This window comes from Cotesia glomerata, linkage group LG2 (genome assembly GCF_020080835.1).
Source record: "Cotesia glomerata isolate CgM1 linkage group LG2, MPM_Cglom_v2.3, whole genome shotgun sequence".
Lineage (NCBI taxonomy): Eukaryota > Metazoa > Arthropoda > Insecta > Hymenoptera > Braconidae > Cotesia > Cotesia glomerata.
Genome location: NC_058159.1, coordinates 30,762,076 through 30,778,704, shown reverse-complemented (window position 1 = coordinate 30,778,704; position 16,629 = coordinate 30,762,076). Strand labels below are relative to the sequence as shown.

The following is a 16,629-nucleotide window of genomic DNA, read 5'->3' as shown; positions in this document are numbered from 1 at the left end:
AAATATCTTGTAGAGGATGCAAAAATGATTCGATTGGTATATAATAATCATTAGTAAAAAATTTATCGTGAGTTTTAAAGCCTAATCTGACTTACACTTGACATTCGGGGATGTAACTTCAGAAATTCAAAATTTCTAAAAAAATTATAAACTATACGGAGAAAATTTTATAGTAAATTTTATGATCTAGTTATGGTTAAATCTATTAACTGAATTTGATTGTATTAAATATTATTTAAATAATTAAGTGAACCATCTGAATTGTACACGGAAAAAAGTAAACTGTAATATTCACTCGGATTCCGGTTAATTTTTATAGTTTCAAACAGTAAAGCAGATGTCGGGGTGGCAAAAGTATAAATATTACAGAACTTAATGTAGAAAGTATAAAAGCCACAATTTATAGTTTAATATCTAAAATAAGTGATTAGTAGTTGTCACTATAGTAAATAACGACTCTTTCATCTTAAAAAATTACAGTTTCAAACAGTAAAAATTGCCATTTTAATATATAGTCCATATTATGAGAAAAAGGGGAACTTAGATGAAAGAGAAGGGGGTCTCACTCTGAGAGAATTTAACATTTCAAACAGTAAAAATTATACTCTTAATATATACATTTTACCAGTCCAAGCAAGTCAATAATTACAGTTTGATTTTTAGCATTGCGTTTAAAATTTACCATTTTACTTTGTAAATATTGACGTTGCTTGTATTAGAAATTTACTAACTTTATTTTATACTTTTTACATATCTTAAGATCATTTTTTAGGTACAAAATGATAAGTATCAAAGTCTGAATTCTTAATTATTATACTTTATCATTTTAGACATTTACATAGCGAATATTACTCTTTGAAATAATATTTTCTTCTATGTTAAAAGTAAATTGTAACGTTTTAATGGTAAATATTATAAAGTGAATAGTAAAATCACAATTTTACTGTTTGAAATGGTAGTTTTTAGCAGTTGATCATTGCTTATTATAAATCGACTGTTATTTATTACAGTTTACTTTTTTCCGTGTAGTATTTACCATCCTGATAGCAACTACTACTATTATGATGGTAATCAGTAATAATAACTTCTATTATTTTAATTAGTTACTACTATTATCAAAATTGTAATTTCTAATATAACCTTATGGTTGCAGTTACTATCAGTAATAATAATAGCTACTATCTAAGCTAGTAAAAACTATTTAAAAAATTAAGAATCTGCCTTACCGTGGATGCATTTCTGAATAAACTACAAGCAGCTGTAATGCACAAAAAAACAGGATTAAATTGAGATTGAATTTATATTTAAATTTTTATGTGTCTAAAATAAGTTTCAACGGAAAATTTTCAATAAAATTCAAATTAAAAAAAAAATATGGATATAAATAAAGGATTTAATGAAGTAAATTTATATTATTTTTTTTTCAGAATTTTTAAAATCTGAGATGGTTACAATTACCATCTTCAATTATAACAGTTATAATTTTTATTAATTACAATTATCATTTTCGATAGTAATCGTTACCATTATTAATAGTAACTATTACAATTGTCAATGATACAACTTATTATCTTATTACTAATTAATTTTATTACCATTTTAGATAGTAAGAGTTGATATTTTTGTGTAGTAGGTAGTATAATTAATTTTTCTCTGTGTAATCAACTGTTTGGCCTAAAAACCTTGTAAAGGATGCAAACACAATTCGATTGGTATAAATCAATCATCAGAAATAAATTTATCGAGAGTTTTAAAGCCTAATAATACATCCCAGCATATAAATGCGGGAATGTAAATTTAAAAATTCCAAATTTCTAAAAAAATAATAAACTAATTTAAGCCATATTAAAGCAAATTTTTAAGGGAGTTGGGAAAGAACGGATAGGGGAAAGGGGGGGACCTACTCAGTGGGGATTTTTCCGTAATTGAAAAAATAATCAGACAGCCCAGACTGGGAATCGAACCCAGATCTCTCGGTTACGCGCCAAGGGCTCTACCAGTTAAGCTATCCGAGACAAGTACTGATTACTATATTCAGTCACGTATATAAGACCCACCGAGCAAACAACGCCACCGTCCATCTTACGGTAAAGAGCCATATTAAAGCAAATTTTTAAGGGAGTTGGGAAAGAACGGATAGGGGAAAGGGGGGGACCTACTCAGTGGGGATTTTTCCGTAATTGAAAAAATAACTGTTTGGCCTTAGAACCTTATAGAGGATGCAAAATCAATTTAATTAGTATATAACAATCATCATTGAAAACTAATAAAACATTTCAATTCTCAAAGTACTCAGATTAGTTTTATTGCTCGAAGTATTTAAATATTAACTATCAAACCTAATAAAACAAAACTCTTCTTAAACGACCAATAAAAAAGAAATCACCCAGTAAATAAATCAATTCCATTAATGTCTAAATTTTTTATGTTCCAGGTAAGTAAGCGGCTATTAGCATGATGTCTAGGCTTCCTCAGTCAGTAAGTAATTAAGTTCTCGTAGTATATCGGCCTTAGGCTCCGAGCTAAACGGGTGGTTCACGTCGTGAAGGTCGTTATTAACGCCATCGTTAAAGCCGTCCTGAGAGGCGCTAAATCCAGCGGAGGAATAGCATCTAAGAAAGCTTTCCAGGATGCTAGTATAGTGCGAGTCCCTGTGCATGAATATATATATATATATATGAATATACTGAAGGTTCCCTAAAGGATCCCTGGGATGAAGGCTCAGCCATGATCATAACCGGGCGACTAAAAAATCCACCGGATTTCAATCAACCTTGGAAGAGCTCGTTAAAGACTAATTATTTGGGCAGATTGTCATTTTTTGGTCGGTTACTTTTTAGAGGATTTAATTATTACTATACCCTTGAGCTGGAGGCAAAACAAAAGGCATATGTATATCTTGGGAAGGAGGAGGAGAACAAAAGGGGGTAATTATACAAATTCGATTTGGGCTGTGGGTTATAGTTTGAGTCGGTAGGTAAGTTGACTCAGTGTCTATACTTGGTAATGGCTGTTGGAATCAAAAGCTGAAGTTGAAACAGAAACAGAAGCTTCAGCTGAAGCAACAACAACAACAACAACATGTCACACAGAGCAAAAACAATATTTATCGGTCTCATTCTCCGTGTACAGTCGCTGTTGATTTTGTCTCTTTGATTTCGGATGTTCTCTGGAGTATTTCGCGTCCTTTTAGCCGATCGCAGCCCTCCCTCCGAACCGGGGGTGATTGATTAACGATCAATGCTTGCATAAAAATCTTAAACTGGTCGGTGACACTAGCGTCTTTTTGCCGCCGCTCGAGCCCAATAAAATTCCTCTCCCTGCTTCTAAACCGACTTGGACACACACTAATGAATTTACACGCATGCTTTCCTGTCTGACGGGTAAATGACTTCGATACTTATATGTAATAATAATTACTCACTTTTTTTTTCCAAGGTTGATAAATTAAACTAAGATAATTTCTTCATTAATTACACTCGTTAATAGATCATGGATGATGTTATGTTCTTCTGCATAAATAACTGATTAATAAGAATTTTCTGGGGGACTTTTTATGATTGAAAAGCCCCGCAAGTTTATACGATTTTTTTTTTAATTATTAATTCAATTGCTCTGATTGGAAAAACTTTGAGTTCTTCGTGAGAACCCTTTCAAATTATTGATTTTTATTGAAACTCGGATTAGTTTCTTATGAAGTCTTCTGAAGTTTGATGAAAAATTTATTGCTGTGACGTTATAAGGCTTCAATAATAATGAAGTCAATTTATAATTGGGAATTTTGTAATTTTATTTGGATTTATTGATATTCATGATACTGATAAAAGAATTTAATAAGCTTTATTAATTTTTTATAAATAGTTTATAAATATTAATAAAAAATAAAAGTTTATACTTAATAAATTGTTTAAAAAAATAATTTATTAAAAATTGATCAATTTTTTTTATGTCTAAAAATAATTAAAAATTTTTTTTTTATAATTATTGCGAACAAAATTTATTATTTAGGTAATAAAAAAAAAAAGGAAAAATTTTTAATAAAAAAATATTAAAAGCTTTGTTTAATACAAAATTACTTAATTTACTATTAAAAAAAAAAATTGCAAAAAATATTTATTAAAAATTAATAAATAAATAAATTATTTCCGAAAAAAATGAACTAAAGTTAAAAAAGGCCATTCGGCAGCCGAAATGGAAGTAGATTTTTCAAATAAAAAAAATTGATTTTTAATAAAATAATATAATAACACTGATAATGTATAACTTAATTCATGAATTAAAAACAAAATTCAATAATAAATTTAAAACTATTTACAACAAATTTTGGAAAAAAAATTATCTTGTGAAGAAAAAGTTTCTCAAATATTTACCAAAGAATTGCACAGATTATAAGATTTGAATTATAAATGTCCAAATTTTAAGTAACTGCTTAGAAACAACAGTTTTCAAGTTAATCAGAATGTTGCAACCGGATAAAATTTTAGTTGAAGAAAACAATGGTTAGAACTAATTTGTGAAATATTTCCTGACAACCTACCCGAAAAAATTACACGAAAGACTGATCAATATCGTAATTATTGAATTTACATCATGATTAAGCTATGATGTAGACAATAATTCTAAAACGGCTGCAACAGTAAAACTGTTTCATTAAACGAACTGTAAACGGAGTAATATTGAGACTACTACCACTTCTAAGTAGTGAAAATTAAAGCTTATTAAAAGAGCTTTACAATGCATTTTACCGAATTTCAATATCTTGTCTAGTTCAGTAATTATACCAAGTTGAAGTAGTAAAAACATCAATTTTTACGATTTTCAAAATTTCAAAATTCTGTCATTTCCAAATTACTCGCCCGATTAAGCTCATCTTCGAACTTAACCTTGGTCTTGATCGATAGATAAAACATGCTGAGTTTGAGAAGAATCGGTCATAAATTGAAAACGCTATCGTGCTGACAAGCCGCGTTATATCGTATAAATACATACATATATAAATTTTTGAACTATATATATTTTCTGACTCAGCTCGACAAACTAAGTCAGAAAATGGCTAAATTTTTTAAAAGTTGCGCCACGAGGACGGCTGCAATAGTTAGATTTTTATAAAATCTACTAAAAATGATTGAAATAACTGGTAGTAAATCTGTAATTGATAATGAAATTGAACTATTAGCATATAATCGGATCTATCACTTGAGAAGTACAGCAGTTTGCAACCCAACTAAGTAGTGACGGTAATTACTGATTACAATACATGAATAATGCTAAAATTAAGAGAATTGATAGAATGAAAATTTATAGAAAACGGTAGCTGGAGATTAAGCCTTTGAGCGTAATAGTATAGTCAACATATCTGGAACGAGTATTTTAATCGATTATTCAAAACGTATCTTCCTTGTGCCTGCACCGTGAAGACCAAGAACGAGAACGAGAACTGGTACAAGGAGAAGGAGCAGGAGCAGGAATAAGGTATTGCACTAATAGTGGTAATTACTAACCGCGCTATTAGCTTACCTCCATACTTCACTGTTACTTATTGCCATATAGTATGTAGTAGATAGTCTTTGGTGCCGGGCTTTTTGCCCCCATTATGACGCAGGTGCCTCGTAATATCGTAACTTAAATGTCCCAGTAAATTGACCTAAATAGAAAATAATAATTATCGTTAGTATCTTTAGTATACAACCATGAATAAATTATTGTCAGTGTCGGTTGATATGTCCAACTATTTTTCGCTTTAAATTTTTTTTCTGCGCTGAAAAAAACTCTATAAAATTTATTTCTAAAAATAATTATTTTTTAAATTAATTTAAGACAATATTTTTAACAAAATAAGTTTTTTTTCCGTGTTCTACTTCATTAATTAAAATTAAAACTAAAAAAACCAGTCTGTATGTATTCTCAATTAAATTAACAGCTAAAAAGCGCAGCGTATGATTGACAGTGACTGATCTTGTAAAATCTCGATCGCAGTGAAATAAAAATCACCTTGTCGAGTGATACGTTATTTAATAGGATTGTTTTTTATTCCATCTATCATATCGCAGTTTATATTTTTTCACTGGGGATTAATTCTTTTTTCCACTAAAAAAAATAAAAAAAAAAAAAAAATCCTAAATCCCTGAAATTTTTTTGCCGACAAACAAAAATCCTGCAATCATTTCATTTGTTATTATTATTATCATTTATCAACTGCAATCGTTGACCCGGTTTTTTTTTATCGCAAATATAAATTATTTTCGGCAGCTTGAAAGGTTTAAATGACTCGAGAGTCCAGACTCCAGTTACAGTAGCAGGTTCCGTACCAGCATAGGCACTTGACCAGAATTTTAACAACCGTGTACCAGCAGTCTGATCTGATTCCTCGGGGATTTCTGAGAGCTGGAGCATCGTGATCAAGACGTCTCGGTGTAGTGATCTTCTATTATAGAGAAAAAAAAATTTCTATCTCCCATATATGTATGTATGAATGCACGTATGTACGCGAGCTGAAAGCAAAAAGTCTCTTGACTAGAGTACTGGAGTCCAGGTTAGGTATAGCTGGTAACGTACGAGCTTGGAACCTGGCCAACCCCTATTTCACACGGGCAATGACTGCCGTACCTCGAGTAACCTTCGTTGACCAATGGACCGGTGGATAACCTATGCTAACGCCTCCAACGAAGAAATATGTCCTCATATATATTAAAATACAGGTGAGGGTGATTCCTGGTGCCTGGAACTTGGGACCTGTTAGGGCAATGCCTCACAAATTAACCCACATTAGTGGGTTGCACCTCTAACCCATTTCTTGGTTCAGTCAAGGGCGCACGAGTTTCACTAAATCCATCAAAATTGTAATCACGATTACGAATCGCGGGTGCAATTATAATTAAAACTGCTATATCATTAGATGCTAGATGATAGATTGCAGATCATGGTAATTATTTTTGACCTCCTCCTTCTTTCTGCATAAAATATGAGCAAGGGGGGTAATAAATATCCGTAGGCATTACCCGCAATTAAATGATACCATTTAAATAATTATATGGGGTATTTTTTAACAAACTTTTGCTGAAAAATACGGGAGAGAAGGAGAGTACAAGGAAAAATATTAAGTATCGTATGATATCGATGCGAGGAGCGTACCGGCGAATTTCCTTATCAATCCCAACAACCACACGCGAGCGTGCCGTTGCTAATGGTTTGATTAAGATAAATAAAGCTTAAAATTTTAAGTTTACATACAAATGGAGCCCAACCACGCGATTTAAATGGCCACTAAAGGGTACTGGAGGGATATTGACAGGTTTTTTTAGGGTTCACAGTCTAGAAAGAGGGCTGTGCTAGACTAACAGCCAAAGAAGGGTGAGAATTTATGGTTGGCATTAATTTTAATAGGAATTTTATAGGTTGTAAGTGTACAAGCGGTTTTTATTTTGTTCTGGGAAATTTTTTGTTTAGTTTTTTGGATGAAAAATTTTTATTTTGATATTTATTTATATTTTAAGTAAAACGATTGAAGGAATTTTAATTATTGTTGAAGGAATTTTTAATTTAATGATAAAATTATGCTTTTTTGATGTTTTAATGCAAAAATTTTAATCATATTGATAATTGGTTAGTGTAATTATGATAAAATGATTGAAAAACTTTATGAATATTTATATTTTGGAAATTCGGACAGAAAATATTGAAGAAATCATCATTAATGTTGAAGGAATTGTTACTTTAATGATAGAATTGCCCATTTTTGATGTTTTAGTGCAAAAATTTTGATCATAATAACAATTTGTCGATGTTATGATAAAATGATTGAAAAACTTGATGAATATTCATATTTTGGATGTTTCAATAGAAAATATTGAAGAAATCACCATTAATGTTGAAGGAATTTTTAATTTAATAATAGAATTCTCTTTTTTTAATGTTTTAATGCGAAAATTTTGATCTTACTAATATTTGATTAGTGCAATTATGATAAAATGATTGAAGAAATTGATGAATATTCATATTTTGGATGTTTGCATTAAAATTACTGAAGAAATCACCATTAAGGTTGAAGAAATTATCAATGTTACATTAAAAAAAATACTTCATCCTTGTTCTAGTGAAGAAATAATCATTTTTGACTATTGTAAATTTATTTAAAGCATTTTATCATGATGAAAACTTTAAAATGTTCGTCAAAAATAGTTTTTCAATCGATGGATAGTTTAAATTTATTCAACACCGGTCTAAAAATTACTATTGCTTGAAATTAAATCAATAAAACAATTAGAGTGATGTTGTCCGTTCTAAATTTAAGCCATTCATAATTGAGCGTTGGTATAGAACAATCTAAAATGGTCTGAAATGGTTTGAATCAATAAACAGTCTAAATTTAACGAATCAAAATCACGATCTCTGATAAATTAATCAATCTGTCTACATCGGATTCAATTGTCTAAATGAACAAGTATTTTATTAATTTTCCAAATTTTGACCCATTTAATTTAGATTTTATGATTTTTTTATTCGATTTAATTAAAAAACGTTTCAAATTTCTGATTAAGCTCGAAATTGACGAAATTTGAAGAGTTAAAGTATCAAATAAAAAAAAAAGTAGAAAATAATTATTAAAATACAAATGAAATAGTTAAAAGATAATAAATCTAAATGTTGCGCAAAATTAAGTTTAATCGAGATGCTCTCGCGTAAAATAGCGAAGCATAATGCCCAGAAATATATTCGATATCGAGGAGCACGTTGATTTAATAAAACGTGTCTGAAATTTTAAATTTAATTTAGAGTTGTAGGATCTGCCGTCTGGGATTTAAATTGCGTCTGTGCCTCCTCGCAACTCTGTCAACCTTTTTTTTTTTCTCGGGTATTTTGAAATAAATTAATAATTTAACTTAAACTCTTATTTATCCTATTTCGCAAAACTTTCGTCTCCAGAAGCGGAAGAATGTTGCATTTATTATAAACACAAATAACAAAATATATCTTTATTAATTAAATTACGAATAATTAAATACCTCAGTTGAGCTGTCTCGGAGTAAAAGTTTTTCCTAAATAGAAAATAGACATAGACATGGGGATCTAACTCGTTATTTTAAAATATAACGAATTTAATTTTCCTAATTTCGGATGTAAAACTTCTAAACAACATTCTGCGGTACTCTGGTAATTGAGTAGACTCTATACCGTCTATACATACACACATATATACTCACAACTATAGACACTGTTGTTACTTCAAGTGCGAATGGTTGTTGCGCCATAATTAACTTTTCAAAAGGAAATTATTCTTTGAATTAGTAATTAAATTTTTTTATTTATTTTTTTTCTCTTGAATTTGTTTATTCTGTTCAATTAATTAACGCGGTAGAACTTTTTGACTTGAAAAGTTTTTAACTTTTAGATTGATAGAAAGATTTGTTAATATTTAATAAGCTTTATTAAATTCTTAATAAATATTTATTAGTTAAAATTTATTATTCAAAAATTCTTTAGAATAAATCCCTAAAAATATTTTATTTGACTGTTTAAATTATTAATTTAATATTGCAAGACATATTTAGTCTTAAAAATATTTTTTTAAATATTAATAAATTTATTTTTTTTTTTCTAAAAATATATATTATTAAGAGAATAAGCAAAACTTTGTGGCCCGTGTATTTTTGAAAATATTCGATCTCTAGATAGATAATAAAGAAATGACCATGTATTTCGTGAACTATTGACATTTTTAAAGATATAAGCTCATCCCGACATTACACTCATCGAGACCTTTCATTTGAGTACCCACATCAATTTTTCATATATTTATATATATGTATATATATATGTATATAAATATAAATATAAATATAAATATATAAAAATGCATGTGGGTACTCCAAATCAGAACTCTACTGAGTGTAATATCATGATGAGCTTATATCTTCAAAAATGTCAATAGTTAAGAAAGTGTAGTGCAATTTAACATAATCAAGAAACAACCTTGTATCTTGAGAAATATTAATATTTTTAAAGAAATAAGCTCATCCTGATGTTACACTCATCAAGACCTTTCATTTGAGTACCCACATCAATTTTTCATATATTTATATATATTATATATATGTATATATGAAAAATATATGAAAATGCATGTGGGTACTCAAATAAAAGCTCTTGATGAGTGTAACATCGGGATGAGCTTATATCTTTAAAAATGTCAATAGTTAAGAAAGTACAGTGCAATTTAACATAATCAAGAAACGACCTTGTATCTTGAGAACTATTGACATTTTTAAAGATATAAGCTCATCCCGATTACATCAATCATTATTTAGTAATTTTCATATATTTATATATGTTATATATATGCATATATGAAAAATATATCAAAATGCATGTGGGTACTCAAATGAAAGCTCTTGATGAGTGTAACCTCAGGATGAGCTTATATTGTTAAAAACATCAATAGTTCAAAAAGTACAGTGTAATTTAATATAATTCATTATTTAAAAAAGCAAAATTTTATTTATTTATAGTTCACAAGTCATAGCAGTCACATAGTGACTGCAAGGTTGCTAGTAAATTAATTTATTAACAATTAACAAATTTTTCTATCATTACATAAAAATTTATTTTAATTATTTAAAAAATTTATGTTAAATTTTGATATTTTTTGCAAAAAAAATTAATTGAAAAAAATACTCAAAGTTCAATTAATAAGCTTGTTATTATAATTTACCAAAAAAAAGTCAGAATTAATTACAATAATTATTCACAGCACATTTGTTTATTATTTTCTTATAATTTAGACCCACTGCGTCGGAGTCGTTCCATTAGCGGAGAACAAAGAGCTCCTTAATATCGGAACATAAAACAAACGGTCAGCGTAATGAATAAAATTAAAATAAACAAACATGATCGAGTAAATGATATATTTGCGTAAGAAGATGTAAAAAGTAATGAATATGATAAAATGAAATTTTCTTAATGTCTAAAATCGGTAATATTATTAATCGCGTTATCTTTGAGCCGGTGTAAACCTCTCGAGATTCTGAAATGCCTCTACCATGTTTGTTTTTCCGTCTGTGTTTGCTGTTCTGGTATGCCGAAGCTCTGGCTTTACTTCTACCTCTAACTTCCCATTCCTCTTCTCCTCCTCCTCCTCCTCCTCCCGAGTTTGGGCTTTCTCGACCAGAAAAATCTCGTTAATTGCAATTAGATTTACTTTACTTTTTATTTTTCTCTTTATAAGAATTATCCTTTTATGATGGATGGGAAATACATATTTTTTGTTTGCCCTTCAATGGCGCATCTGTCATGGAGTTTTTGAACAAAAAAAAAATTATGAGTGTGCTGATGAGAGCAAGAAAGGAGTAATGACTTTAATTGTCTAGCGTGATGCCGCTGAAAACAGAAAACTACATAATTGTGGACCGGGACTGAAAGGTTGTGTTGGTGGAAATACTAGAGCTCGAGCTTCGTATATATATATACATATATATATATATACGAAGAGATAAGTGTGCGAGTATAAGTATACTCGGAGGTGAATCCTAATAAAAGCAATTATCTAGACAATTAATGTACCGAAAGCAGAATTGCGGAAATGCATATGGGACTCTGGGAACAAGTTATGCAACCCAACTTATATTATGAGAGTAATGCAATTTGACCAACTGTATAAGTATATAGGAGCTGTAAGAGCGTATCTACCGTCTCTATGTCTTCTTGAAACTTCCTCGGAACTTCTAAGCCTCAAGTTGGTCATTCAGTTATCTATTGTCAGAATTTCCACTTTCCATACTCTAGATCCATTATACCACTTTACCTAATAACAATGACCGCTATTTATTGTTTACTGGATTATTTGTATACTTATATACTAATGCGAGACAATACTAGAAATTAATAAGCTAATTTTTGGAATTTATATTAATAATCAATAATGATTTTTAGATTGCACTGATAAAATTTTTTGATATTAAATTTATTAAATTTCAACAAATAATTTTTTTTGATAATCTATATTAATAAGATAATAAGCATAATTAAGAAATGACCTTGTATCTCGTGAACTATTGACATTTTTAAAGATATAAACTTACCCCAACATTACACTGATCAAGACCTTTCATTTGAGTACCCACATCAATTTTTTATATATTTATATATATTATATATATGTATATATGAAAAATATATCAAAAATGCATGTGGGTACTCAAATGAAAGCTCTTGATGAGTATAACATCGGGATGAGCTTATATCTTTAACATTGTCAATAGTTAAGAAAGTACAGTGCAATTTAACATAATTAAGAAACGACCTTGTATCTTGTGAACTATTGACATTTTTAAAGATATAAGCTTATCCTGATGTTACACTCATCAAGACCTTTCATTTGAGTATCCACAATTTTTCATACATTTTATATATTTATATATATTACATATATCTATATATATATGAAAAATATATCAAAAATGCATGTGGGTACTCAAATGAAAGCTCTTGATGAGTGTAACATCGGGATGAGCTTATATCTTTAAAAACGTCAATAGTTAAAAAATTACGGTGCAATTTAACAAAATTCATTATTTAATAAAGCAAAGTTTTATTTATTTATCGTTCACAAGTCACGGCAGTCACATAGTGACTGCAAAGTTGCTTGTTAAATAAATCTTTATTTAAATTATTAGATTGGTAGTTTTTTTATATAAAAAAAATAATTTACATTGATAAAAATAAATTACTTAATATTTTTGAATTTAATTTATAAAAATTAAAATTAATTTAAGAAGTAAAAATTGTCAAATTTTTTTAATTAGATTTTTTGCTAAAATATTAATTAAAAAAATATTTTAACTTCTTACGTATTATTCAATCAATGTTTAAAACTGCGTTAAAAATTAATTGCTGTTGATAAATTTAGTCGTTCTCTCAAAAAAATATTTTTTTATTCACATGTTCACATGATGGTTTCAATAATTGAGAACAAAAGTTCATACATCACTCCAGTCATCTATCACTAAAAATAAAAATAAACTAATTACTCCAAAAGCCCGTCATCCAAAAAAAAAAGCACAAACTGAACCAGTCATGTAATATTTCCACGTAATCGGGTCGAATTTAAAACGAGTGTCATTATTAATACCTGCGTCAAAATCGCAATAAAATTCAACAAATTTACGCTTGCAAATAATAATTTTTCATTGGAACAGTGTTTTATTTTCCTCGATAAATCAATAATAAGATTTTATTTGTTTGCGATGATGTATGTTTGATTTTGATGTGTGCATAAAATGCTGGCACACATCATCAACGTCACACAAATATGGACTGATACAGTCGCGCATCGCACGTTGGACAGTCGGGTGACCTAAACAAGCTGAAAATTAACGCGTTTTATCGAAATAACAATCGTTGCCCGGACTAACGTTTGATCAGAGTAAATGCTGAATTTCAGGACTTAATTAGTGCGGACTAGCATATACACATACATATATTTATATAAATTTGAAAATTTATCCTACATGAGATTTGTTCATAGGCCACAACTACGCGGGGTTGTTTCAATTTATATTTCCTTTCACATCCACACAAATAAATCCAAATATTAATCCATTTAAATATCCATTATTGTATTGACATTCCCGTTTCACTAGATTTAATTAAATAATTTAAATTATATTTATAAACTCGTTACAGGCATCCGCGGTAGCCATAATAAACCCGATTTAGCGTCATATTAAATTATATAGAACTCTCCTTCTATTCTACACTGCTATTTATGTGTGTTTCGATAAATTAAAATATAGGCAGGTCATTTCCTGGAAAGGATGAAAAGGACTAGACACGCGAATGGAAAGCCAAAATGATATTAAACATGCCCGGATTCCTCGAGCTGATTTAAAGTTTGAGGCAATGCTGGCGTCTTGTTATGCGTAATATATAATGGATTTTTAGTCGGAAACATCTAGGTGCCGGTCGTAGATCATGAGCCCTACTTCCGTCCTTCCCATAACTCCCGTGTGAGATCCACCCGTTGATTTATTTTACCATTGGGTCCGGCAGTTTCCCTGCGGCTCTATTATCTTCGCGCTAGACAGCGTAATCCCCAGCAATCCTTTGCTAAAAGATATCTCTCTATTGGTTCCTTTTACCTTTTAACTCCAACACTCCGACTTAAACTCCAGTGCCAACTCGGCAATCCAACCGTTTCGCCTTACCACTACGCCACACCACCAATCATTGATGCCGGATCAGGACTGTTTACTCCACTTCACAATCAATTCCCGTATTTTGATATTATATTAGATTTTAAATCCGAATATTTAAGCCCGGATCCAACGGATCTCAAGGGAATACTCGCTCACTGTAAGAGACTTGCTTTGGATACTAGACTTTAAGGTATTGGGGAAAAGGTGCCTTTGAGATGATAAAAACTGGTACTATTGTTGATACTCGACTTTCCTTAGAAATTCCTGATGATATTTCTTCATAAATTAGCTTCTTTTCTTCATTAGAAACTCATTTGATGGCAAACAACCAAAAATGGCATTTTTGGTTGTCCCAGAACATTTTGAAATGTCTGCCATTTGCAAACTAATCAACCGAATCAATTCATATTGAAGAAGGTCCTAGGTACTAACCTAAGGAACAACCCTACCAAGTTTCATCAAGATTCATTGATTACTACCAAAGATATCCTGATAACAATTCTCTTTTAAAATGATCAAACATAGAAATTTTTATTTTTAACGAAACTATATCACTAAATTCCATCAAAAAACAAACTAAATTAGATTTATATGAAGAGGAGCTGTTAATAAACCTCGATATTGTTAACAACCAAGTTTGTTTCTTCAATTCTGATGATATTCTTCCAAAAATTAGCTCTTTAGCTTAATAAAAACCTTGTTAGATGACAAACAACCAAAAGTGTCATTTTTGGTTATCTTGTAACGTTTTTAAACGGCTGCCATTTTGAAACTAATCAGCCGAATCAATCAAAATTGAAGGAGGTCCTCGGTACTAACCTAAGCAACAACCCTACCAAGTTTCATCACGATTCATTGATAACTATCAAAGAAATCCTGATAAAAATTCTCCTCTAAAATGATCAAACATAGAAATTTTTATTTTTAACGAAACTATATCACTAAATTCTATTAAAAAACAAACTAAATTAGATTTATATGAAGAGGAGCTGTTATTAAACCTTGATATTGTTAACAACCAAGTTTGTTTCTTCAGTTCTGATAATATTCCTCCATAAGTTAGCTCTTTTGCTTAATAAAAAACTTGTTAGATGATAAACAACCAAAAGTGTCATTTTTGGTTACTTTGTAACGTTTTAAAACGGCTGCCATTTTGAAACTAATCAGCCGAATCAATCCAAATTGAAGGAAGACCTAGTTACTTACCTATAGAACAAATCTACCTAGTTTGATTAATATTCATCAATAACTCCGAGAGATACCTCGATAACAAAGCTCCTGAGAATCTCAACGCATCGAAATTTAAACTTTTAATAAAACTGTATTCCAAGATTCCATAAAATTCCCCTCAAAAGGACAAACGCAGGAAGATTTATATAAAACTTAGCTGAAAAAGAATATTCCTGGAGCAGAAAGCAAGCTGAAAGCCTAGCGCTGTTATGAATAAAGTCGGAAGGGAAAAATGTGTGCGCCTGGGCATCACGTTTCAAATATTTTCTCACCCCCTCGGCCTGTTGTCGCGGCACCGCGGGGCGCTGTAATATGACATCGCAGCGTGAATCCAAACGGAAACGGGCTGGAGTCTCCCGGACTGAAATCAGGCAAAATCCACCCTGGAAAGTGAGCGAATCAAGTGAAAAGCGACAACGAACAAGCAATCCAACGCTCAGCGGGGAAGTTCGAGTTAAAGGGCGTCGCTATTTTTCATTAACCGGTACGTTCGATGGAGCCGTAGTCCGAGAGGGACTTGGCTTTCCTCGGCTCTATTAAATGTTTTATTTGGCCGTTGTACCCTCCTTATCCTCCGAATCTTCTTATTTTCCTCTTTTGCTCCTAACTTTCTTATTCTTATGCTTTTAGTTTTTTCACCCGTACCAAGGATTCAGTTAGTTCCTTCTCTCTCTTCGGCTTTGGGTTTCATCGGGTGCTTTTGTCGTTGAAACAGGACTCCCCTCGCGAATTTCTTCTTATTGCGTCCTCGTCCAACTCATCACTCCTTCTCCTTCTTCTTATTTTTCTCATTTTTTGTTCCTCTCCATCTCGAGACTCACAACACCGTTTTTCATCCTCCTGAGGAGTTTATTTTTTCACTTACTTTACTTATACAGTGCACTACATTCTCGGAGTTATTCTTTTCTCGCCGTTATTATTTTTTTTGTTCGGGTGTTATTTCCGAGTAGGTGCGAAGCTTCGCTGTACTGTCTAAAGAACAATAGAACAGTCCGATGGATGGAAGTAGGTGCGTTTTAAGTCTGACAATTCGCCCCTCAACTTCTGACACCTCGACACTTGAACTAAACTCATTAACTTTCCTGTTTCTTCGATGATATTACACGTCGGAGACTTAAACTCCTTTCCGCCATCCAACATCTACTACCATTGTTCCTCTTACTTTGCTAAAACTAAAACTTGTACTCTCTGTTTGTATTGCCAAGCACAA

At 30.6% G+C, this 16,629-nt stretch overlaps 1 protein-coding gene and 1 long non-coding RNA gene across 2 annotated transcripts in view; one reads left to right on the top strand and one right to left on the bottom strand.

Moving 5' to 3' along the window:
• The window catches only part of LOC123259546 (ephrin-B2), a 355,672-nt gene that overhangs the window by 78,561 nt on the left and 260,482 nt on the right, over positions 1 to 16,629 (top strand). The gene's annotated exons all lie outside the window — the stretch shown is intronic.
• Positions 5,133 to 16,629, bottom strand: part of LOC123259562 — a 246,629-nt gene continuing 235,132 nt past the window's right edge. Inside the window, exon 8 of the long non-coding RNA XR_006508266.1 lies at positions 5,133 to 5,644. This is a non-coding gene — a long non-coding RNA (uncharacterized LOC123259562). The remainder of the gene's footprint in view (positions 5,645 to 16,629) is intronic.